This window comes from Bubalus bubalis, chromosome 2 (genome assembly GCF_019923935.1).
Source record: "Bubalus bubalis isolate 160015118507 breed Murrah chromosome 2, NDDB_SH_1, whole genome shotgun sequence".
NCBI classification, from domain to species: domain Eukaryota; kingdom Metazoa; phylum Chordata; class Mammalia; order Artiodactyla; family Bovidae; genus Bubalus; species Bubalus bubalis.
The window spans coordinates 110,357,515-110,383,307 of NC_059158.1; positions in this window are offsets into that span (position 1 = coordinate 110,357,515).

Consider the following 25,793-nt stretch of genomic DNA (forward strand, 5'->3'; position numbering starts at 1 on the left):
TCCCCTGGAGAAGGAAATGGCAACCCACTCCAGTATTCTTGCCTGGAGAATCCCAAGGACAGAGGAGCCTGGTGGGCTACAGTCCATGAAGTTGCAAAGAGTTGGATATGACCAAGTAACTAAGCACACACCTACATACTTATATGAAATATCTATAACAGGCAAATTCATAAAAACTGAAAATAGTGCTTACTAAGTGTTGCGAGGGGAGAAAAAGGGGGAGTTATTGCTTAATGGTTACAGTTTCTGTTTGGGGTGATGAAAAAGTTTCAAAAATAGATGGTGTGATGCTTGCACAGCATTGTGAATATAATTAACACCATCAATTGTAAATTTAAAACTGCTTACAGTGCTTACTGCTTACAAATATTATATATAATATATATTATATTACATATATTTGTTATACAATTATACTTTATATACTTTATTTTAAATACTTAATCATATATTATAATACTATATTTATCAAGTAAATATGTGATATAGAAGTAATATATTATGTATATAATAACCATGTTATATATATATTATATATAGTACATACATTTTTATCATAATTTTTATCATAATAAAGCTATTTGTTGCTTCAGATTGCTCTTGGTTTGGACTTCCCTATACCACCTTCCACATAATCTTGAATAAGTTATTTAGTAACCTCAAAGTATGGATTTTCTTCTCTTTAAAATATGACATGATAACAGCACCACACCTTCCTCAGAAGCCTGTGGTGATGACTTGCCCAAGTTGGTACATCCACCATCCTCCATAGACACTCACTGCGATTATTACTGACATTGTATATCTTTGATTCTGAGACATATTTTTACACTCAATCTCAAATTAGATTGTATTTTACAATGGACAGGCATATATAATGAAATATTTTTTCTTAAAAAATGTTCAGGATGGGGAACACATGTATACCTGTGGCGGATTCATTTTGATATTTGGCAAAACTAATACAATTATGTAAAGTTTAAAAATAAAATAAAATTTAAAAAAAATGTTACAGGAGACAACACAGAAATACAAAGGATCATAAGAGACTACTATCAACAATTATATGCCAATAAAATGGACAACATAGAAGAAATGGACAAATTCTTAGAAAAGTACAACTTTCCAAAACTCGACCAGGAAGAAATTGAAAATCTTAACAGACCCATCACAAGCACAGAAATTGAAACTGTAATCAAAAATCTTCCAGCAAACAAAAGCCCAGGTCCAGACGGCTTCACAGCTGAATTCTACCAAAAATTTAGAGAAGAGCTAACACCTATCCTGCTCAAACTCTTCCAGAAAATTGCAGAGGAAGGTAAACTTTCAAACTCATTCTATGAGGCCACTATCACCCTAATACCAAAACCTGACAAAGATCCCACAAAAAAAGAAAACTACAGGCCAATATCACTAATGAACAAAGATGCAAAAATCCTTAACAAAATTCTAGCAATCAGAATCCAACCTCACATTAAAAAGATCATACACCATGACCAAGTGGGCTTTATCCCAGGGATGCAAGGATTCTTCAATATCCGCAAATCAATCAATGTAATACACCACATTAACAAATTGAAAAATAAAAACCATATGATTATCTCAATAGATGCAGAGAAAGCCTTTGACAAAATTCAACATCCATTTAGGATAAAAACTCTCCAGAAAGCAGGAATAGAAGGAACATACCTCAACATAATCAAAGCTATATACAACAAACCCATAGCAAACATTATCCTCAATGGTGAAAAATTGAAAGCATTTCCTCTAAAGTCAGGAACAAGACAAGGGTGCCCACTTTCACCTTTACTATTCAACATAGTTTTGGAAGTTTTGGCCACAGCAATCAGAGCAGAAAAAGAAATAAAATAAATCCAAATTGGAAAAGAAGAAGTAAAACTCTCACTATTTGCAGATGACATGATCCTCTACATAGAAAACCCTAAAGACTCCACAAGAAAACTACTAGAACTAATCAATGACTATAGCAAAGTTGCAGAATATAAAATCAACACCCAGAAATCCCTTGCATTCCTATACACTAATAAAGAGAAAACAGAGAAATTAAGGAAACATTCCATTCACCATTGCAACAGAAAGAATAAAATACTTAGGAATATATCTACCTAAAGAAACTAAACACCTATATATAGAAAACTATAAAACACTGGTGAAAGAAATCAAAGAAGACACTAATAGATGGAGAAATATACCATGTTCATGGATTGGAAGAATCAATATAGTGAAAATGATTATACTACCCAAAGCACTTTATAGATTCAATGCAATCCCTATCAAGCTACCAACGGTATTCTTCACAGAGCTAGAACAAATAATTTCACAATTTGTATGGAAATACAAAAAACCTCGAATAGCCAAAGCTATCTTGAGAAAGAAGAATGGAACTGGAGGAATCAACCTACCTGACTTCCGGATCTATTACAAAGCCACAGTTATCAAGACAGTATGGTACTGGCACAAAGACAGAAATATTGATCAACGGAACAAAATAGAAAGCCCAGAGATAAATCCACGCACATATGGACACCTTATCTTTGACAAAGGAGGCAAGAATATACAATGGATTAAAGACAATCTCTTTAACAAGTGGTGCTGGGAAAACTGGTCAACCACTTGTAAAAGAATGAAACTAGAACACTTTCTAACACCATACACAAAAATAAACTCAAAATGGATTAAAGATCTCAATGTAAGACCAGAAACTATAAAACTCCTAGAGGAGAACATAGGCAAAACACTCTCCGACATACATCACAGCAGGATCCTCTATGACCCACCTCCCAGAATATGGGAAATAAAAGCAAAAATAAACAAATGGGACCTAATTAACCTTAAAAGCTTTCTGCACATCAAAGGAAACTATTAGCAAGGTGAAAAGGCAGCCTTCAGAATGGGAGAAAATAATAGCAAGTGAAGCAACTGACAAACAACTAATCTCAAAAATATACAAGCAACTCCTACAGCTCAACTCCAGAAAAATAAATGACCCAATCAAAAAATGGGCCAAAGAACTAAATAGACATTTCTCCAAAGAAGACATACAGATGGCTCACAAACACATGAAAAGATGCTCAACATCACTCATTATCAGAGAAATGCAAATCAAAACCACTATGAGGTACCATTTCACACCAGTCAGAATGGCTGCAATCCAAAAGTCTACAAGTAATAAATGCTGGAGAGGGTGTGGAGAAAAGGGAACCCTCTTACACTGTTGGTGGGAATGCAAACTAGTTCAGCTACTATGGAGAACAGTGTGGAGATTCCTTAAAAAACTGGAAATAGAACTGCCTTATGATCCAGCAATCCCACTGCTGGGCATACACACTGAGGAAACCAGAAGGGAAAGAGACACGTGTACCCCAATGTTCATCGCAGCACTGTTTATAATAGCCGGGACATGGAAGCAACCTAGATGTCCATCAGCAGATGAATGGATAAGAAAGCAGTGGTACATATACACAATGGAGTATTACTCAGCCATTAAAAAGAATACATTTGAATCAGTTCTAATGAGGTGGATGAAACTGGAGCCTATTATACAGAGTGAAGTAAGCCAGAAAGAAAAACACCAATACAGTATCCTAATGCGTATATATGGAATTTAGAAAGATGGTAACGATAACCCTGTGTACGAGACAGCAAAAGAGACACTGATGTATAGATCAATCTTATGGACTCTGTGGGACAGGGAGAGGGTGGGGAGATTTGGGAGAATGGCATTGAAACATGTAGAATATCATGTATGAAACGAGTCACCAGTCCAGGTTCGATGCACGATACTGGATGCTTGGGGCTGGTGCACTGGGACGACCAGAGGGAGGGTATGGGGAAGGAGGAGGGAGGAGGGTTCAGGATGGGGAGCACAGGTATACCTGTGGTGGATTCATTTCAATGTTTGGCAAAACTAATACAATTATGTAAAGTTTAAAAATAAAATAAAATTAAAAAAAAAAGAAAAATGTTAGTAAATATTAGTGTAACTATCAACAGATATTATCTAATAATAGAGAAAATGTTACATTTTTATTGTGTATATCTAAGTCTTTTTCAGTGAACATACTCTTTGCATAATTACAATACACTAAAAGAATTTTGAAAACACTAAGTTAAAATATAAAGAGTGTAAAATAGGTGAATAGAGTCTTGTATAAGCAATCTATAAATATTTTTCTAGAAACAATGAAATTGCTATTCATTGGATAAAAATTAGTTTTTGCAAGCACACTTAGTGGCATGGTAACAGATTCATGGTATGAAAAATTTGCTAACATTGCATATAATATGATCCATTTTTAAACCAAAATACTAACAGTGAAGCTTTATGTTTTGCTTTTTTCTTCTGACTTCTCTGTATTTTCTACAATTATTTTTTTACTTATTCATTCAAAAATAGATGTTTGTCTATTATCCACCAATCACACAGATTTTAAGCTAATTTCTTTGTCAATGTTAAAATAAGTGAATAAAAGTGAATTTTGCAAAGGAAAAAACAGAGTAGCTTTCCTGTATTTGAGCTATTCCATCCATGAATCATAACTCCATCTTAGCAAGTTGTTTGGTGAATTTGTCCCATGTGCCTCTACCTGGAGTCTTAGTCCTTCCTACCTTTGAATGTTCCTCAGTTCAGTTCAGTTCAGTCACTCAGTCGTGTCCGACTCTTTGTGACCCTATGAATTGCAGCACGCCAGGCCTCCCTGTCCATCACCAACACCCGGAGTTCACTCAGACTCACATCCATCGAGTCAGTGATGCCATTCAGCCATTTCATCCTCTGTCGTCCCCTTCTCCTCCTGCCCCCAATCCCTCCCAGCATCAGAGTCTTTTCCAATGAGTAAACTCTTTGCATGAGGTGGCCAAAGTACTGGAGTTTCAGCTTCAGCATCATTCCCTCCAAAGAACTCCCACTTTTTAAAAAATTTTATTAACTCAGTTTTTTTTTTAATTTTATTATTGGAGTGTAATTGCTTTACAGTGTTGTGTTGGTTTGTTGTTTGTGTTGGTTTCTGTACAGCAATGTGAATTAGCTATGAGTATACATCTATCCCCCCCCTCTTGAACTTCCATCCCATCCTCCCTTCCCTGTTTATTTGTCAGTGACTACAATTAATCTTTATGTGTGAAGAAAGGCTCAGCTTTCCAGTACTTCTGCCTGATTCTCAAAATGTGAGGCCCACCATGGTCTCCCTCGTCCCAAATCTGTCTCAGTGGCTGGCTTCCTGTGTTGCGAAGACAAATTCAGTGGACCTAACACCTTTAAAAACCAGCAAATATAAACATGTTTTCTAGCTTTCACCTTAAATAATATTATTTTAACTGCACTTAAGCTAAAATCCTCCAGATTGAAACATTTTCCTGATTTTTCTGTTGGTTACATACAACAGATGTGTATGGAGACTATGGCAGGAGATTCTGCTGTGAAGCCAAGGTTTGGTGAGACATTTCCTTGTCTAGCAGACATGTGGACATGCAAGTCTTCATCCTTTGTGAATTTCAGTCCAATGGGCCTGTAGCATACTATGCCTAAGATAATTCTCTGAAATCTGTTATACGTAAAACATATGTTCTCACTTATGGAGAGCATAATTTGAGATGGCAAGGATCCTTCACTTCCTCTCTGCATATCATTCCTTTTTCAATGGCATGATGGCATTTATTTCAAAGATGTTTCAATACAGAACTTTTAAGAAATCTGGAGTTCAATTTAAATTAAAAGAAAGATATTCAGATAAAGAACATTCTCTGATCCTCAGTCTATAGTGCTTGTAATTTCTACATAACTTATTAGCTTATGGTTTCATTTATCATGTTCTGCTGTGGCAAATAAATAGACAAGAATCTTTTGTTATCTTCAACCCAACAATGTTGGTTCGCTTAATTAACCAACTTATTTCAGTTGTTCCATCGCCAGCCTGAGATAGTTCTAGATCCACTGATATTTTAAAAAGGATTATATAAAACTATTTTTCACTTAACTTTGCTTTATCTCTCTAATTAGTGCCATCTCAAATTTATACCCAGGCCTCTCTGATAATGAGAAATATAAAACTGAAAAAGAACTGAAAAATTGCCTAGCTTAGGACTTCCAAACTCAAACACCCTAGGAGCAAGGTAGAAAATATAAATGTGTGAAACAGCAAGTTATAAAGGATAGAATATTCTGTGGAAACCTGAAGAACAGAATTCTCATAAAGCATCACAAAATTTAATTAATGCTATTCTTGTCCCCCAAAATCCATGTTTGCTAGCTAGATTATTCCCAAAATTAACTTTTGATTTAATATAATCTCTCATTATAGAGTGGAGAAAATAATAAGTGACAAAATCATCATAAGTTTAGTAAAATGACTGTAAAATGAGAACAATTCATTAAATGAATTTTTTTAAAAAAAGGCCAGCAAGACCTGGCTGTCTGGACCCTTCTTACCTGTCTAGCCTCATCTCTGGCCATGTATACTTGCTCCTCACCCTTAATCTCACTTCGACCACCCTGGCCTCCTCCTAACCCCATGCTTTGTTCTTGTCACCTGCCTTTGGGCCACTCTCTATGCAACTTGTCTTTGGTGATATCTCTTTTTTTTTAAATTTTCTAAATTACAAGAGTTTAGGAAATTATGTGTGTTTAGTAATCTGATTGGGCTTCCCCAGTAGGTCTGTGGTAAAGAATCCACCTGCCAGTGCAGGAGATGCAGGTTCGATCCCTAGGTCAGGAAAATCCTATGGAGGAGGAAATGGCAACCCACTCCAGTATTCTTGTTTGGGAAAATCCCATGGACAGACGAGCCTGGTGAGCTACCGTCCATTGGGTCACAGAAGAGTCAGACATAACTTAGCAACTAAGCAACAGCAGTAATCTGATTGCATTGATAATATAATTCTTCACCTCCCTTTGTGACGTTACTTTGCAGACCCTCATACTAAAGCAGCAGTATGTTTCCCTACTCCTTGAATCTGGATTGACATCAGAGACTTCTTTTGGCCAAAGGGATATTTATTAATAGATGTGACTCAAGCCCAGGCTTAAAAAAAGTTCTCATGCATTTCTGCTCCATTTAGCCCTCTGCTACTGCCATGAGAACATGCCCAGGCCAGCCTGTAAGAGGAAAGATCCATTTCAGTTTTCACAGAAGAAACCATCTTTGTTCAGCCCACAGCCAGCTGACATGTGAACAAGTCTAGCCAATCTTAACAACTCTGCCTTGCAGAGGCAAAGCAGCCACAGATGCACAAGCAAGCACAGATTAGCTCCCAGAGAGCAGACCAGAGATGTCTGCAGAGACTCACAAACTAAATCGACAGAGAGGCCTGGGGTGCTGTGGTTCATGGGGTCACAAAGAGTCGGACATGACTGAGCGACTGAACTGAACTGAACTGAACAAACTAAATGATTTATTTATTGTTGCATGATGATGATGATGTTAGTTGCTCAGTCATGTCCAACTCTGCGACCTCATGAACTGTTGCCCACCAGGCCCCTCTGTCCATGGGATTCTCCAGGCAAAAATACTGGAGTGAGCAGTCATTCACTTCTCCAGGGGATCTTCCTGACTGAAGGATCAAACTTTGATCTCCTGCATTACAGGCAGATTCTTTACCATCTGAGCCACCAGGGAAGCCCCTTATTGTTGCTTGCCACCTGTATTTTGTGGTTGTTACTCAATGTAACAGTGTAAATAGATAATAGATACACCCACATCATAATTTCTGAACACTCCATTTGTGATTGATTTTAGTTGAGTCATGTGGACAGAGGGGCATTCAGAAAGGTCTGGGGCTGGTAAGATACAGGTTTCCCCTTATCTCAAACACAAGGGATCTTTTTCTTTGTTTTCTTGGCAGCAGAAAACTTTTCTCTTCCTAATCACTCCCCTTTAATCTTTTGTTTTTGTACACTAAGTCATTCCATCCCTTTATGTGTTTTCCTTCATCATTTCTACTGTCATCACCTCATTGATACAAGAATGCCCAAGATACTGAATGGAGAAAGGGACATAGGAATAGAAAGGAAGAATCTGGAAACAAACACACAGATCACTACTACAATGATAGTATTTTGGCACACACCTAGATGTGGGAGTTGATGCCCTCATGTGGAATATATTAGATTATCCACTGACTGATGGCAGAGAAGAATTCTGTCTCTGCTAGTGTTTTAGAAGAAATACAATTATGACATGTGGTCATTTGAGATCTAGTAAGCTTCAAGGTGAGCATTATTCAGGAGGACCTCAGGTAATGGTTGCTAGATTTAACAAAGAAAAAATAAGTTGCTAGTTAAATTTGAATTTCAGGTAAACATAGTTAGTTTAAGTTATAGATATATATAATATATCTATATTATATATATAGATATATAATATATAGTTATATCTTTATATCTATATATAGATATATAAGATATAGATATAGATATATAAGATATAGATATAGATATCTATATATATATAGATATCTATATCTATAGATATATATATATAGATATATATATATCTATAGATATATAGATATATAAGAAAATAGTTAGTATAAGTATATCCCCTGCAATGTTTGGGACTTATGTTGTTTATTGCTGTTGATCTGAAAGTCAAACTAAATTTAGCATCCCTGTATATCCCCTGCAATGTTTGGGACTTATGTTGTTTATTGCTGTTGATCTGAAAGTCAAACTAAATTTAGCATCCCTGTATATCCCCTGCAATGTTTGGGACTTATGTTGTTTATTGCTGTTGATCTGAAAGTCAAACTAAATTTAGCATCCCTTGTACTAGAGATTATCATTCTAAGTGAAGTAAGTCAGACAAAGACAAATACCATATGATATCACTTATATGTGGAATCTAAAAACAAATATAAAAGAACTTATTTATTAAATAGATTCATAGACTTAGAGAATGAACTTACGATCACCAGTGGGGAAGGGATAGATTGGTATAGGGGAGGGATAGATTGGGAATTTGAGATTGACATATACACCTTTTTATATTTAAAATAAAATACCTTTCCATGAAAAAAAAAAGTATTCTTTATTTTACCTGGCAACCCTGTCCTGAATTTATCTGACAAAAATGAGTTTTTTCTCTAGCTTATCATAGTTGCAACCTGTTATTACCAGCAGTTGCTCACATTTATTATAGGAATAATGTTTCTGTTTTATTTATCCTGCTGCCTTTGACTAGGATTTCTCATCATTTGGTTGGCAACAGTCTGACCATATTCCTAGCCTGCTGTGGGCCTTGCGTCTATTTGACTTCTGATCCAATATAATTATCAATTAGAAGCCATCTCTGAACTCATTATACCTGCCATCTGAGCACCACAATTATTCACAATCTGAGCAGGGTTCACCTGGCCGTCTTTCTGAATGCCCCTCTTGTCCACATGACTCAACTAAAAGCAATCACAAATGGAGTGTTCAGAAGTTATGAAGCGGGTGTATCTATTATCTATTTATAATGTTATGTTGAGTAACAATGACAAAATATCAGTGGCATGCACAATAAGGGGCTTCCCTGGTGGCTCAGTTGATAAAGAATCTGCCTAAAATACAGGAGATCAGAGTTTGATCCCTGGGCTGGGAAGATCCCCTGGAGAAGTGAAAAGGCTGCTCACTTCAGTATTTTTGCCTAGAGAATTCCATGGACAGAGGAGACTGGTGGGCTACAGTCCATTGGGTTGCAAAGACTTGGACATGACTGAGCAACTAAACTCATCAACATCATCATCATCATCATCATGCAACAACAAATAAATCATTTAGTTCCTAAGTCTGTGGCTTCCCAGGTGGCAACTGTGGTAAAGAACCTGCCTGGCAATGCAGGAGATGGAAAAGATGCAGGTTCAACCCCTGGGTTGGGAAGATTCCCTGGAGTAGGGAATGGCAACCCACTCCACTATTCTTGCCTGGAGAATTCCATGAACAGAGGAACCTGGTGGGCTCCAGTCCATGGGGTCACAAAGATTCAGACATGACTGAGCATGCATGCACTGTACTGAACTGCACAGTTGAATGGATTATGGGAAAGTAAGAAATGAGTTGGTGGGTAAAATAAGGGGGGAATAAGATCTGAGCTGACTTTACAGAAGAACAAATTCAGAAGCTATAGACCACTGAGTCCCCATGCCAAGAGGCACATGGGTGGTGAGAGCACTTATAGGCTGCCTAAACTCTTGGTGAGAATGGAGTATGTCATCCACACCAAAGAGTTATGGGGGCTTTACTTTTGTTGGCTTTAGGGAGAACCTGCCTTTGACATCATCACTGTTCATCAATCAGACAGGCTATCAAGCTGTTTGTGCCTTGAAATCCTGACTGGTTTGCAACCAACCTACTCCATGTGGACAATTCCCTGTGAGCTGGGTCCTCTGAACATGGCAGAGGGCTAGTGATTTGAAAGGAAATTCCACCAGCACCTGTTTTAGGAGAACTAAACAGAATTTAACAATTAGCTGGAGGTCACCCATCTGAAGCAAGAGCAGTGATAAAATATATCCCAGTTACTCGGGATGCTTCAGTTTTTCTAGGACCCAAACGATCCTGAAACTACAATTCAGTTTCTAAAACATGAGTTGTGATGTCAGGCAGACTTGGATTCAAATCCTGGCTCTGACACTTACCACAGTTGTATGACTATGTGCTGTACTTGTGCTTAGTCACTCAGTCGTGTCCAGCTCTTTACAACCCCATGGACTATAGCCAGCCAGGCACTTCTGTCCATCGAATTCTCCAGGCAAGAATACTGGAGTGGGTTGCCATGCCCTCCTCCAGGGGATCTTCCCAAGCCAGGGATCAAACCCAGGTCTCCCACATTGCAGTCGTATTCCTTACTGGCTGAGCCACCAGGGAAGTCCAAGAATACTGGAGTGGGAAGCCTATCTCTTCTCCAGGGGAAGTTCCTGACCCAGGAATCAAACGGGGTTCTCCTGTATTGCAGGCGGATTCTTAACCAGCTGAGCTACGGGCAAGTTTACTCATCTCTTAAGTATTAATAGCTTTAACTATTAAAAACAGAATTCACTGGATAATAACCTCACTAAATTGCTAAATAATATATATAACACAGTTCACAGTTCCAACAACACCTGGCATATTGAAAGTGTTCAACAAATAAGAGTTAAAAATAAAACCAAAACCAGAGAGAGAGAGAATTAAGATCCTAACACTGTGGCCAGAATCGTATCAACACAAACCTCATTCTTTTGTACCAAAATAACACCTCATGTAGGTCAGTCTTCTCAAACAGTTATCTCTACAGTGTTTTCTTTCTCTAAAGGTCATTGAGTAGAGCCTGAGCTCAGCACTTGTTGTATAACTTTAAGGAAGTCTCTTTTCTTGACATTGTCATTTTTTTAAATATTAATATTCAATAACCATTAAAGAAATGTTGATGACATGTCTTTTTTGTCTACAAGACTTTTTTTAAAGGGACAAAATGCATTATACATGGTCACTTTCTCTGAACATCTCAGAGCCCTGTGGAAATAACAGACAGGTCCACAGACAATAGGTCCTTGGTCCTACTAGACTTGGTAGTGCAGTGATACAGAATCTACCTGCCAACACAAGAGATGTGGGTATGATCCCTGGGTCGGAAAGATCCTCTGGAGAAAGAAATGGCACCCACTCCAGTATTCTTGCCTGGAAAATTCCTTGGACAGAGGAGCCTGGCGGGCTACAGTCCATGGGGTCACAAAGAGTCAGACCCGACACAGTAACTGAGCGCAGCGCCTGCTAGAATGAACCATGGTGGATAACATGGCCACCACCATTGCCGCCCCTGCAAGGACCAGAGGCATGTAGGAGTGCTAGTACTAGATACCTTGCAATACACTGTCAAATAAGCAAGGATCAGACACCCAAAGGCCAGTTCTCAACTCTTATGAGAAACACCAGCGAGTGCTCTGAAATAAACATTGTGTTAGAATTCAGACAAGCTACACTATGCATCCAACTGTGACCTAGACCAGGCTACTTGAACTTCTCTGAGCTTTGTCTCTTGATTTCCACCATGAATATAATATAATCGGTCTCCTAGGATTGATGTGAAAAATTAAGGTAGTCTATTCCTTAAGGTAATCTATGCCAAACATTTTGCAAAATATCAGTGACTATGTAAGACTCAATAAATGGTGGTTGCTATTAATAGTTTCATAAATAAATTTACATATACAATAAACTAAGGAAAAAATATAATCTGTATAAATGAAAATTTTCTCAGAGGAAGAAAATTAGAAGGCAAAAAGAAAAGTAGCTTGTTAATTGGAAAGCACAAAGTAAATATAAGACCCCATATTGTAAGTGTAAGAGAGACATAAACAGAAATATTTGAATATATATTAAGCTCTGTGCCTTCAAGTCATTCCTCAACCAGCCTTGTTAAGAAAAAAATCATTAATAAAGGTCTTTGCATTTATTTGAGGAAGCATTTAAATTCTATGAATGTAAACATAATAGGAATTCTTAATATCCTTTTTTCTTTAACCTTCTCTATCCATCCTTCTGGAGACATGTTTATGGATTTCAGTTTCATTTTTCAGCTAATGAAATTCTCTATTCTCTACTTTTGGTCTTTCTGAAATAAGAAATTCCTCCTGGACCCTTGAGGAAAAAAAAAATGCAAAACAGTTTCCAAAAACATTTCAACTGTCAGTTACATACTGAGAAAGGGCAGATTAATCCCCACAGACCTCAGAGTTGACAAAGTCCTCATTTAATGTGTTTAGCTACAGTGCTAAGAGGAATTTGATAACAACACTCTGGGTGTCTCATTGTTGGTGCAGGACATAATTACCGCCCTAGGGTATTGAAGGTAATCAGATCCATGGGGTCTCCTCGGGGAGAGGAAAGGGGCAAGCGTGATTATCTTTCTATAATACTAACAGCTATTATGTCTCATTCCTTAAATTCACTTCAATGAAATGGCACTGTTTTGGTTTTCCTTAAGTGACTATTATTATCCTAGTCTCTCCTTTTTTGTTTTGCTTTCACTATGAAGAAAGTCATTGCTGTTCACAAATTTTACTGTGGAAAAGAAAATCGAAGCAAGGACAAGGAACAGGAGAAAGTCTCCTATACTGCTGCTGGGAGAACCAAGTGTTAAAACCATTTTGGAAACACTTTTAGATCATCTAGTAAAGTTATGATATGCATATTCACTCCAATTTCTTATACCCTAAAAAATTACTGGTACACGTATTCTAAGAGACAAAAATAATAAAGATAGCAGTTTTATTTATAATATCCCCATAGTGGGGGAGGGGGGAGAATGTCCATAATGAATAGAATAGATAAAATATGATTATTTTCATAATTTGGAGTGCTAGATTCAACCTAAAAGGAATACTGCAGACATATGCACATTGCAGATAAATTCCTAAATATACAGTTTTGAATAAGAGAAGCTGAACAGTAAAGAATATATACCATCTGATGGATGAGATGATGGGGGTGGGAGGGAGGTTTAAGAGGGAGGGGATATATGTATACATATCTGCTGGAGAAAGAAATGACTACCTACTCCAGTATTCTTGCCTGGAAATTTCCATTGACAGAGGAGCCTGGTGGGCTATATATAGTCCATGGGGTTGCAAAAGTTGGACACAACTGAAAGACTAACACAACATTTTAAAGCAATTATACTCCAATAAATAAATAATATATACCATCTGATTTCATTTACACATTTCAAAAACGTTCAAAAGTAAACAATAGTTGACCCTTTAACAACACAGGTTTGAACTGCAGGGGTCTACTTATACGTGGATTTTCTTCAACAGTAAACACTATTTACTACATGATTTGTGGTTGCTTAGTTGGCTGAATGTCCAGATACAGAACCATAGATACAGAGGAACCTTGCGTATGGAGGGCCAATTATGTTATGGTCAATGCCGCTAAAGTCCCTTGGTGTTTAACAGTGAGCAGTACAGTGCTGAGACTTGTGTTCTTAGGTTTTAAATCCTCAGAAGAGAAAGGGTAAGATAACTATGGAAGTCAAAATAGTGATTATCATTTTGAGGAAGAGGAGGGAAGAGATCTGCTCGTGTCAAGGATTGGAGGCACCAGTGATGTTTAACTTCTGGACTCAGTATTCAATATATTAACTTGATGGTCAGTATATAATCCATTAAGCTATATGGTTATGTTGTATTCACTTACCTATATATGTTTTCTATTTCACAACAGAAGGACTTAAAAAGAAATGTTTTCTGCTTGTTTTTGTGTTTGTTTTTATGCAATTTTACTTAAACAGAGGGAAAGAGATTGACAATTACTGGGTTCTTACTGAGTCCTTTATATGCATAATCTCTTCCAATTTTATTAATAAGAACCCAGTAAGGGAGTTATCACCTTTCCTGTTGGAGAGATAGAGAAAGCAGTTCAGAGACATCCGGGAATTTGCCCAAGGCCACAAAACCAGTGTCCACAGACCCAGTGCATGTGTGCTAAGTCGCTTCAGTCATGTCCAGCTCTGAGACCCTATGGACTGTAGCCTGCCAGGCTCCTCTTCCCACTAGCACCACCTGGGAAGTCCAGTAACAGAATTCAAATGTCTGACTCAAAGTATATGCTCTTTCTACTCCATCACACTGATTATATCCACACTCAGAATAGTTTTATGAATAGAAATTTTCAATTTTCTAACTGGGAGTCTAACTGAACACACACTCAGGGTCCAAGTATTGACACACAAACATCTTCAAATATTTTAAATGAAATCTAAGAGACAATTATTTAAAAATATACAGAACTAATTATGCTCTAAAGCCAGATCATTCTCCTGAATAAATGTGTCATTTACTAGGCTAATTTGTGTATTGTTCCTGTTTAGACGGTAAAAACAATTTTGTGAGTCATTGGCTCATACAAAGCGAGTTCAAGAAGGAAGAACACAAAGCCCAAATCTCAGTAACAATTCCAAGATTCTTTTTTTAGTTATTGGTCACATAAATGAAAGAAACAAAGACAGAAGAAAAATGCTGACCTAAAGCAAATTGAGTCCCAGCTATTTTTCCAGCAAAGGTGAATTTATTCAGGATCAGCAGAGAATTGCAATTTGGGCTCTGCAATCATGGCAAGTATGGCCAAGGGCAAGTCCTCAGACAGCAAGAGAAGAACAAAGTTTTTATAGAGAAGAAAAGGAATTTGGAAAGGCTATTGTAAACAAAGTTCATGACTCTTCATTGGCTGAGTTCTTGTCAGGAAATGAGTCTTTCTTCTTCCTATTGTTGGGCTCTACTAACATTACAGGGCATGAGAGCACCCCTTTCTGATCTCCAGACTATTTAATTGAGGCTTCTGTCTATTGATTTTTTTTTTTAACAAAAGGTAATACAATCTTGTACCCTTCTAAGGGTAAGAGAGGATGCAGAAGAAGACTTCATTTATTCTATACATATTTATTGAGTGCTTACTGTCACAATATTGTCTAGGCATTGTAGATATAATGATGAAAAGATACACAAGATGCTGGAGATTATGCTCTATGGAGAGAATGAAAATAAGCAAGTAAAAAAATAAAGTATCTTCGGAAAGTAACAAGAGTTGCTCCAAGCAAAGAAGAGGTAAAAAGATGGAGAGAAACTGGAATCAAAATGAAGATGGAGTCAGTAATTTAAGCCAAGGACTCTATCAAGAAGTGATATATAAGCCATAGCTGGAAAAAGGACCAGAAGGCAGCCACACAACCACAAAAATCAGAAAAAGATACTTCAGGCAGAGGTAATTGTAAATGTAATTTTTTTAATTCAAATTGTACTTGGTGCTTTCAAAAACAAAGCAGTACAGTGTGACTGAGGCATAATCAGTGTGAAGATGTATCAGTTAGGATTAGAGTCAGCATCAAATAACAAAAATTCTAAAGTAAGTGTAGCTGAAGTAGAAATCATTAATCTAGAATTAGAAAGGCAGCTTCAAAAAACCATCAGAGGCCCAGGTTCTTTTTCTACTATGGCTTCATCATCTGCCTCATGATCTAAAATGGTTATGTGAGCTCAGCCCTCATAACTGAATTCCAGCTATGGGCAGGTGGAAAGGATGAAAAAGAAACCTCTTCTTCTAAGGATGCTCCCTGAAAGCCAACACAATACTTTCATTCACATTCATTCATTGACCAGAAGAAGTGTCAGATGGATAGTCGAACTGCAAAAGAGGCTGGGAAGATTTCCCAGCATGAAGCTCAAAAACTTGTTTCTTTTTCTTAACTCAAGAAGAAAAAGGAAATATACAGATTTATGACAAGTTCAGGAGGAGAAGGGGATGACAGAGGATGAAATGGTTGGATGACATCACTGACTTAATGGACATGAGTTTGAGCAAGCTCTGGGAGATGGTGAAGGACAGGGATGCTTCAGTCCATGGGGTAACAAAGAGTTGGACATGACTAAGCAACTGAACAACGACAAGAAAGTTTGTAACAGTAAAAGAGGCAGGAATTGAGCATGGAGAAGTGGATATGGGTAACTCATTTAGGGAGCTGTAGGCCATAGTAATTAGAATTTTACACTTGGAAGCAAAGACCACATAGTCCTAAGATAATGCCTTGCTTGAATAGAAGGGTTGCTAAAGAGAGCATCTTCCCTACGTACTCTGCATATAATGACTTCTTCAAGCTTATCTCAGCGACTGATAAGGCTGTTAGAGTGAAGCCATCTGACTCTTTATATTTTTATCTCCACCTTTTTCAAATTAGTCACCATGTCCTGTCAATTCAAGATAGGGTCTCTTGCATAAAGAATGGAAAAGCTTGACAGAAGAGTAAAATTTTGAGTCCAACTCTGGTAACCTTCAATCACAGAAGAGAAAGGACAGAAATAACACTGCTTTGTGCTGGGAGTGTGAAAAGATATGTTGAAGTTCTAGTCCCCAGTGCCTGTGACAGTGACCTTACTTGGAAATAAGATATTAAAGATGTAATGAAGTTAAGACGAGACCATACTGGATTAGAGTGGGCTCCAAGCTCAATGACAACTGTAAGAAAGCCAGACAGAAGACACAGAGACACGGGGACACACGGAAGGGCTACCACGTGTTGACAGAGGCAGAGACCGGAGTGATACAGCAGCCAGTCAAGAACAGCCAAGAGTTGATAATTACCAACAAAAGCTGGGGAGCGATGAGGAAAGATTCTCCTTCAGAGCCTCCAGAAGTAACCAACCTTGCTGACACCTTTAAGTCAGACTTACAGCCGCCAGAACTGTGAGAAAATACACTTCTGTTGTTTAGGTCATTTACCCAGTTTGTGGTACTCTGTTATGACAACCCTAGTAAGCTAATACAGAGTTTGGGTCCATCAAGTGGATGCCCCTGTAGCAAACATCTCAAAATGTGGATGTGGCTCTGCAACCGGATAATGATTGGAAGCTGGAAGAGGTTTAAGGTAAATGTAAAAACAAAGAAACAAAATTAACTAAATTCCCTTGAAGAAACTGTTGATAGGTAAATGCTAATATGCTTAAATGCAAATATGCAAGATGTTTAAATACATTAAAGGTACTACTGGTGAGACCTCAGATATAAATGAGAATCAGGGTACTGGAAAACGGAGGAAAAGTAATCCTTAAATTGGCAAAGAATTTGGCTGAATTATGTTCTCATGTTTTGTGTGGACAGTAGAACTTGTGAGTGATCATCTTGGATATTTGCAGGCATGCTAAGTCATGTCAGTCTCTTGGTGACCCTATGGACCGTAGCCTACCAGGCTCTTCTGTCCATGGGATTCTCCAGGCAAGAACACTGGAGTGGGTTGCAATGCCATCCTCCAGGGGATCTTTCCAACCCAGGGATCGAACCTGTGCCTCTTGTCTCCAGCATTGGCAGGCAGGTTCTTTATCACTAGCGCCACCTAGAAAGCAGAGGAGATTTCTAAGCAAACTATCGAAGGTGTAGCTGGGTTTCTTTTTGCTTGCTTATAGTAGAATATGAGAGGAGAAAGGTAAATGGAAGAAAACATTTTTATGCAAAAACAAAAACAAAACTCGAAGCTGTAGAATATTATCAACCTATTCATATTGCAAAAAAAAAAAAAAATTGAAGTACACTCTGGAGACAACACCAAGGGTGTGGCTGAACATCCATTAGATAAAAAGATTAGTAAGAGTGTGACTCATAGATGAATCCAATCAATTATCTCAGCAGAAACTCTGCCAGCTTGTTTTGAAGGGGACAGAGAAAGTACAAAATGAAGGAAGGCTGTCATATTTCTGAGATTCTATAGGACAGGACATAGAGCTATTGGCTGTCAACAAGAAAAGGGAACACTAACCTAAAGGTGATTCAGAGATCAGCAGGGTTGTCATTGCCACTCTGAGCCCAGAGGGAACAGGTACTTGGGGCAAAATCATCTTTTTCTCAGTTTCAGGGGTAGGGGTAGGGGTAGGGACAGAGGAAGTACCACCTTGGTTTCAGCGGGGTCTCCTGTTTTGTAGGAGGATTCTTTACCAACTGAGCTATCAGGGGTAAATATAATGTTGCTGCTGCCACTGCTGCTAAATCGCTTCAGTCGTGTCCTACTCTGTGCGACCCCATAGATGGCAGCCCATCAGGCTCCCCCATCCCTGGGATTCTCCAGGCAAGAACACTGGAGTGGGTTGCCATTTCCTTCTCCAGTGCATGAAAGTGAAAAGTGAAAGTGAATTTGCTCAGTCGTGTCCGACTCTGTGCAACCCCACGGACTGTAGCCCACCAGGCTCCTCCATCCATGGGATTTTCCAGGCAAGAGTACTATTCTGTTTTGGGCCTGTTTTAACCCTATGACCCCTTTCGTCTTTCCAATTTCCCTCATTTAAAATTGAAATGTCTATCTTGTACCTGTCCCTGAAATTCTATTTTGGAAGCAAATAACTTGTCTGATTTCAAAGGTTCAAAGGAAGAGAGGAATTTTGCCTCAGGATACCTACCTTGAATCTCACCTGTATCTGATTTAGATGATATACAGATGACATTGTAAACCTAGAGTTGCTGGTGGATTGGATTAAGATTTTGGGGGGCTGCTGGGGTGGGGATGAATGTATTTTGCATGTGAGAACAATGAACTTTGAAGGTCCAGAGGATGGAGTGTTATGGGCTAATTTATACCCACCCAAAACTCATATGCTGAAGCCCTGCTCCTCAGTACTTCAGAATATGATTGCATCTAGCAACATATTCAGAGGGCCATCAGGAGTTCCCACATAGAAAAAAGGCCATATGAAAACACAGAGAGAAGGCAGCCATCTGAAAGTCATGGAGAGAGGTCTCAGAAGCAATGAAACCTGCTGACACCTTGATCTTGGACTTCTAGCCTCCAAAACTGTGAGATAAAAAATTTCTGTTGTTGAAGCCACCCAGCCTGTAGTATTTTGTCATGGCAGCAAACTAATGTCGTGTCAAACTAACGCCATGTTCCAGCAAACTAATAGAGGAGTTGCTTGAAATTTAGGCTGAGAATCAGATTCTATATCCTACTTTATTACTTGCTAAGATCTTCCAGGTTATCTTTTAGCCTAAAGAAGAGGCCTTGCAATTCAGAAGAAGGATCTGTGTGCATAAGTTTGGGGTCTCAGTGGGTTTTAAGTGGATCATTTTCAGCATTACAAAAAGAAATCCTCATAATAGTTTCTGGTGAGGCTCCGCTCAGCAGTGGCTTTGAACGGAAATCATACAGTAAATTCAACTGAGTTCTCCATTCAAATTGCTCTAGGTTTGAAAAACATTAGTGCTGTAAATTGTGGATGAAAGAGGAATCCAGAGCTGCTGAAACAAATAGAGGGCGGACATGCAGGTCCTCCCCAGGCCCCGCAGAAGCTAGTTTATTGCCCTCACATTTAATGTCTTGATGGAAATGTTAACACTCCACTCAATTTGTTTAACCTCCATCATAAAGATCACTGGGAAAACTTAACTGACTACCAAGAGTTTTCCAGAAATGGTCCACCATAATGAGGCTAATTCATTTTGGTTTTAAATGCTGTGAAATGTCCAGCCTTCTTCTCATGTTAAAAGAACAGTAACACTCACCCTGTGTTCAGTTACAACCATGATCGGAATCATGCCCCCTAGGTACATACCAGATAGATAGTATCTCCCGTGCATGCTTCCTTATGCTCCCCAGTTGGCTCAGTGGTAAAAGAATTCACCTGCCAATGCAGGAGACACAGAAGACTCAGGCTCCATCCCTGGGTGGGGAAGATCCCCTGGAGAAGGAAACAGCAACCCACTCCAGTATTCTTGCCTGGAAAATCTCATGGACAGAGGAGCCTGGTAGGCTCTAGTCCAGGGGGTTGCAAAGAGTTGGACATGACTGAGCTCGCAAGCACACATAACAACCTGTTTTTATTTTCTTAACCCTACCACCATCCACTGGAGAAGGCAATGGCACCCCACTCCAGTACTCTCACCTGGGACATCTCATGGACGGAGGAGCCTGGTAGGCTGCAGTGCATGGGGTCGTGAAGAGTCAGACACGACTGAGTGACTTCACTTTCACTTTTCACTTTCATGCATTGGAGAAGGAAATGGCAATCCACTCCAGTGTTCTTGCCTGGAGAGTCCCAGGGATGGCAGAGCCTGGTGGGCTGCCATCTATGGGTAGAGTCGGACACGACTGAAGCAACTTAGCAGTAGCAGCAGCTACCACCCACAATACAGTAAGTTCCCTACACACAAACGAGTTCCATTCCAAGAGCATGTTTGTTACGTCCAATTTGTTCATAAGTCCAATTTGTTCAAAAGTCACCCTAGGTACCCAACCAACACAGTCAGCTATATAGTATTGTACTGTAATAGGCCTATAATATTTTTCACACAAATAATACACAAAAAATAAACAAACACAAAAAATAAACATTTTAATCATACGGTACGGTACCTTGAAAAGTATAGTAGTACATACAGTACCACAGCTGGCATACAGGGGCTGGTATTGAGTGAACAGGCAAGAAGAGTTACTGACTGGAGGAGAGAGAGAAGGTGGGAGATGGTAGAGCTGAAGAATAATCAGCAGTAGGAGACTTACAGAGGATGCATGCATGTGAACAAATTTATATGATTTGACACAAACACACATTCACATCTTGGAAAATTCGCAACTTGAAAGTTTGTGTCCAAGGACTTGATGTACCTAAGTCTGTTGACAGGTCCAATCTGTTTTCATCACCACACTTCTCGAAACTCTTTCCATCTCACTTGATAACAATTTTCATCTAAGCTCTCATCACGTTGCATCTAAAATTATGATTCTTATCTAATTGGTCTAGTCTCTCAAATAGAATAGTATTTATTCATTTTTTATTTTATCCTTCTTACTGCTCTTATCTATCACCTGAGCTTTGCAGACTCTTGTCTCCCCACATTTCCAATAACAAGGTCAAAAAGTTCTATATTTGGAAAGTGATGTCATGTTTTCCTTTCAGTTACTTACATATTTCACCCCTAAGGCTTCTGGTAACTAGACTAGGACTGAGTAGATGTGACCTGTGATAATTTGGGGTCAATGTTCCAAGGTCCAAAGTAAGAACAGAACTTAGTGAGAGTTAACCTTCATTGAGTACTTAGTCTGTGCCAGGCACTATAATATGCATTTTATATTGATGTTGTTGTTCAGTCGCTAAGTTGTGTGCAGCTCTTTTCAACCCCATGGACTGCAGCATGCCAGGCTCCCCTGTCTTCCACTATCTCCTGAAGTTTGTTCAAATTCATGTCCACTGAGTTGGTGATGTTATCTGACCATCTTATCCTCTACATTTTATATACATTGACTTCTAATTTTATAATAAATCTATAAGCTAACTCTTACTATAATTCTATTATATTTTACAGATCAGAAAATAAAGACACAGAGAAATGAGTTACTTCATTCACGAAATATTCTCAAACTCAAGCCCCCTTTTTTTGTTTTGTTTTTTTTTTTTGAGTTTAAATTTTGAAACTTGTACTCTTTGGTTCAAAATTTAAAACCTTCAGAAGCAGACAATGGAGTAGGAATTTGTCCAGGCAAGTGATTCTTATTTTCTCCTCCTCCAATATATATACTCTCCTGGTACCACCAAATCTATGTGAATTTATATGTGTTCATGTGAGCAAGAGAGAGAGAGACTTTAAGAAAGAGAAATAGGATTTTTTTTTAATAATGAAAAACAGAAAGCTGGAATAGTAATACATAAAATTATATTTGTTCCTTTTTTCCCCCATAATGGTGAGAGGAAACTGTTAGTATCTTATTGCCTTGAGGTCGTTGAGAGCCTGAGGCAACATCTCCACAATGACCTTGGCCACCCAGTCGCGATCCCAAGATGCAGTAGCAGTAAGGAGAGGTAGGAGAGAAGCATTTCTCAGGAATCGCCTCCGAAGCTTCCAATTAGCACCTTCTTGGGTACATCTAAGTTATATGCCTATTCCTAAACCTGAGTTTGGGTCTAAATCCCTTGAAATCAAGGAGTTGTTAAATAATCCTGTAACAAAATAGCAGGGCAGGGGTTTTAGGGAGGTATTTCACAACCAAATGTATGTCACAGTCCTCATCTCACATACACAGCTACCAGAGAACTTCTCCAACACATTCATTCAATGGTTGCTTCTCATTTTAAAGCCCTTCTATGGTTACCATTAAAGAATCAACTCTTAGAGAAAAACAGAACTCATTTTTATAATGCAGCTCCCTTCTTTCCAATCACTCTCCTCAGTTTTCTAAACATTCCATATGAACTCCAATCCCTGCTTCTTTGCTCACCTCATAAAAAGCTCAATATTCTCATTTATCAAATTTTTACTGAGTATGTACTATATGCCAGGTACACAGTGGGTACTAGGGCATGCACATAGCAATGAAAAAAAAAGATTCTTTTCATCAGATTCAACAATCCAGTTGTAAACACATGCATATATATAATCAATTACAAAAAAAAACTCATTAGAATAGAATAAACACCATTTCCTCTGAAGTTACCTTAGTTCCATGCATATATCTGACTGGGCTTAAGTTTCAGCTTCTCAAGAAAGTCACTGATCTCAGTTTGATCTCCTTTTCCAGCTGCACTTTGTTGTATATTTGAGCTAGAAAATTCACATAACGTTTACCTTATGTTACACACACATAACTGCTTCCATTTTTTAAATATGGGTTTTACATCTCTTGTAAATTTTATCTCTTTGAAGTACAGAGAACTGATTTCAAATGTCTTTATTTCTCTGGAATTCATATGTCATTCATTTTTTTTTTTTTACATTCACTCAATGTATTACCCATTTATTTAGCTATTCCTATAAATACAGCATCATGCCAGGAACTGGGTGTAGATGACAGGAAGAGAAACACATAAAACTAATGAAGACACAGTCCCTAGCCTTAATGACCTTTCAATCCAGCAGGGAAGATGGGGGCAGACAAATAACCATAATGCAAGCAATTTTTAATAACTACAGAAATAGACACACAGTCAAGAGGTGGCACTAAAGTGAGTCCTGAAGGCCAAGTAGGAGGTTGGCAGATGCAGAACTGGATCAGGAAGAGGATGACCTTCTCCATGGGAGAAAGAGAATGAATAGTGAAGTAATATAAAAATTTGGAGATCTGCTCAGAGAACAACTAATTTCAAACAGAGACTGTGAAACAGGCTAGGGAAGGTTTAACGTAAGAAAGATAAGTTGGTAGCAAATAGTGAAGGATTGTGGGAATTTGAGCTTTAATCAGCTGACTTTAGATTGAGGGTAAAATAAAGGCCAAGAAGGGTGATCAAAGGTTTCCAGCTAGGCAGTAACATGGTCAGTTAAAACAATTAATCCAGTAGTGGAATATAGGTAGAAGTGAGCTGGGGAGAGACCACCAATAAAGAGGAATTTAGGAGGCTGCTGCAGCAACTTAGATGGAAAGGGAAAGAGAAAGTTATTCGGTTCTCTGGTCAAGCCCTCTCTGATACCTGTAGCACAGATGCTATGTGTTATTTTCATCTAGCAGAAGTTACAGAAAGAGAGGAATGAGTGGGGATGTTTGATTCCATGGTTGGACATGGGCAACATGGAATGAGAGAAACTAAAATAAATTCCATCTCTTTTCTCCCTTAAAAAAAAATTATTGGAGTATAGTTGCTTTACCATATTGTGTTAATTTCTGCTATACAACAACATGTATCAGCTATATGTATACATATATCTGGGGTTCAATCCCTGAGTTGGGAAGATCCACTGGAGAAGGGAATGGCAACCCACTCCAGTATTCTTGCCTAGAGAATGCTATAGAATTCCTGGCAGGCTACAGTCCATGGGGTCCCAAAGAGTCAGACACAACTGAGCAACTAACACTTATCAGACATATATCCCCACCCTCTTGAGCCTCCCCACCACCACCCTTCCATCCCACCCTCAAGGTCATCACAGAGCAAAAAGCTGAGCCACCTGTGCCATCTAGAAGGTTCCCACTAGCTAGCTATTTTACATATGGTTGTGTATATGTGTTAATCCCACTCTCCCAATTTGTTCCACTCCTCCCTACCCCACACCGTATCGACAAAACCATTCTCTATGTCTACATTTCTATTCCTGCCCTGCAAGAAGATGTGGTACAAATATATGATAGAATATTACCCAGCCATAAAAACAAACAAAATTGGATCATTTACAGAGATGTGGATGGATATAGAGTCTGTCATACTAAGTGAAGTAAATCAGAAAGAGTAAAATGAGTGTTGCATATTAATGCATATGTGGAATCTAGAAAAATAGTACAGATGAACCTATTTGAATTCCATAGCTAACTGGTAGTTGTGACATCTTCCCTGCACCAAACTGTTTCCCCTTGTCCACTGACTCTGTATCTAAAAATACACAATTTGCTCTTCCTCTTTTGTTTTATTTTCTGTTAACTCTCTCCTTGTAGTTTTCTGGATTCTACATAAAAATCTCATGCAATTGCCCTTTTCACATACTATTCAGGTGGGGATCATGCTGTTTAATAATGCTAAGCTATGTTTTGAGGTAAAATCTTCTTAGGAAATAACAGTCACATAATATTGATCACAGCAAGGAAACATCATGCCCCCAACAGTGATGGCCAAGAAGCTGCACGGCAAAGGAAAATTGCTGGGAGCCGGCATATTGCATATTGAGTGAGGATCTGGAATAGCTCAACTGGAATTCTATCACTGCTGAGAGCCAGCGTGAGGCACTCCACCCATGACAAAGGTCATGAGGAAGGAGGCTCGGCATACGCAAAGGCGGGATCGAGCCTCAGGAGTCCCCCTGGAAATTCTCGAGCATCTACCCCCAAAACCAGAGTCTGCCTACTTTCTGCTTTGTGCTTTCACCTACACCTCTGACTTTACGGGGGGCTGTCCCCCACTACCTCTCTCTGAAAAAAGAGTTAGCTCACAGCTCCAGTTAATAATTCCTGGGTGTGACAGTGTTTAACCTACAAACTCCTTTGGAAATCCTCTAGCCTGCCTGAATGGGTTTTTCCGGCCACATGTGATTGTTCAGAGCCTCCCAACTGTGAGAGGCAGGAGATGTTCTAAACTGCCTAAACACAGATTCCTTTGAGTAGTTAAAAGATTGATTAGAAAATGTATTGGTGAAGGGTTTTTCACTTGTTGGGCCAATGTTTGCTGCTAAGTCTCCATACTCCTACTGTGTCCTTGGCAGTGTATTGATTGATATAATGGGTGTATAGAAATGTAAAATGCAGCTTTGTTCAATGCTTTTTGGAAGGCTGGCGCCTGACTTTGGAATAATCACCTTTAGAGAAAGATAAGTTTCTTAAAATGTTAACAGGCCTCCGGGCCAGAAGATGATGTCTATCACCTGAACT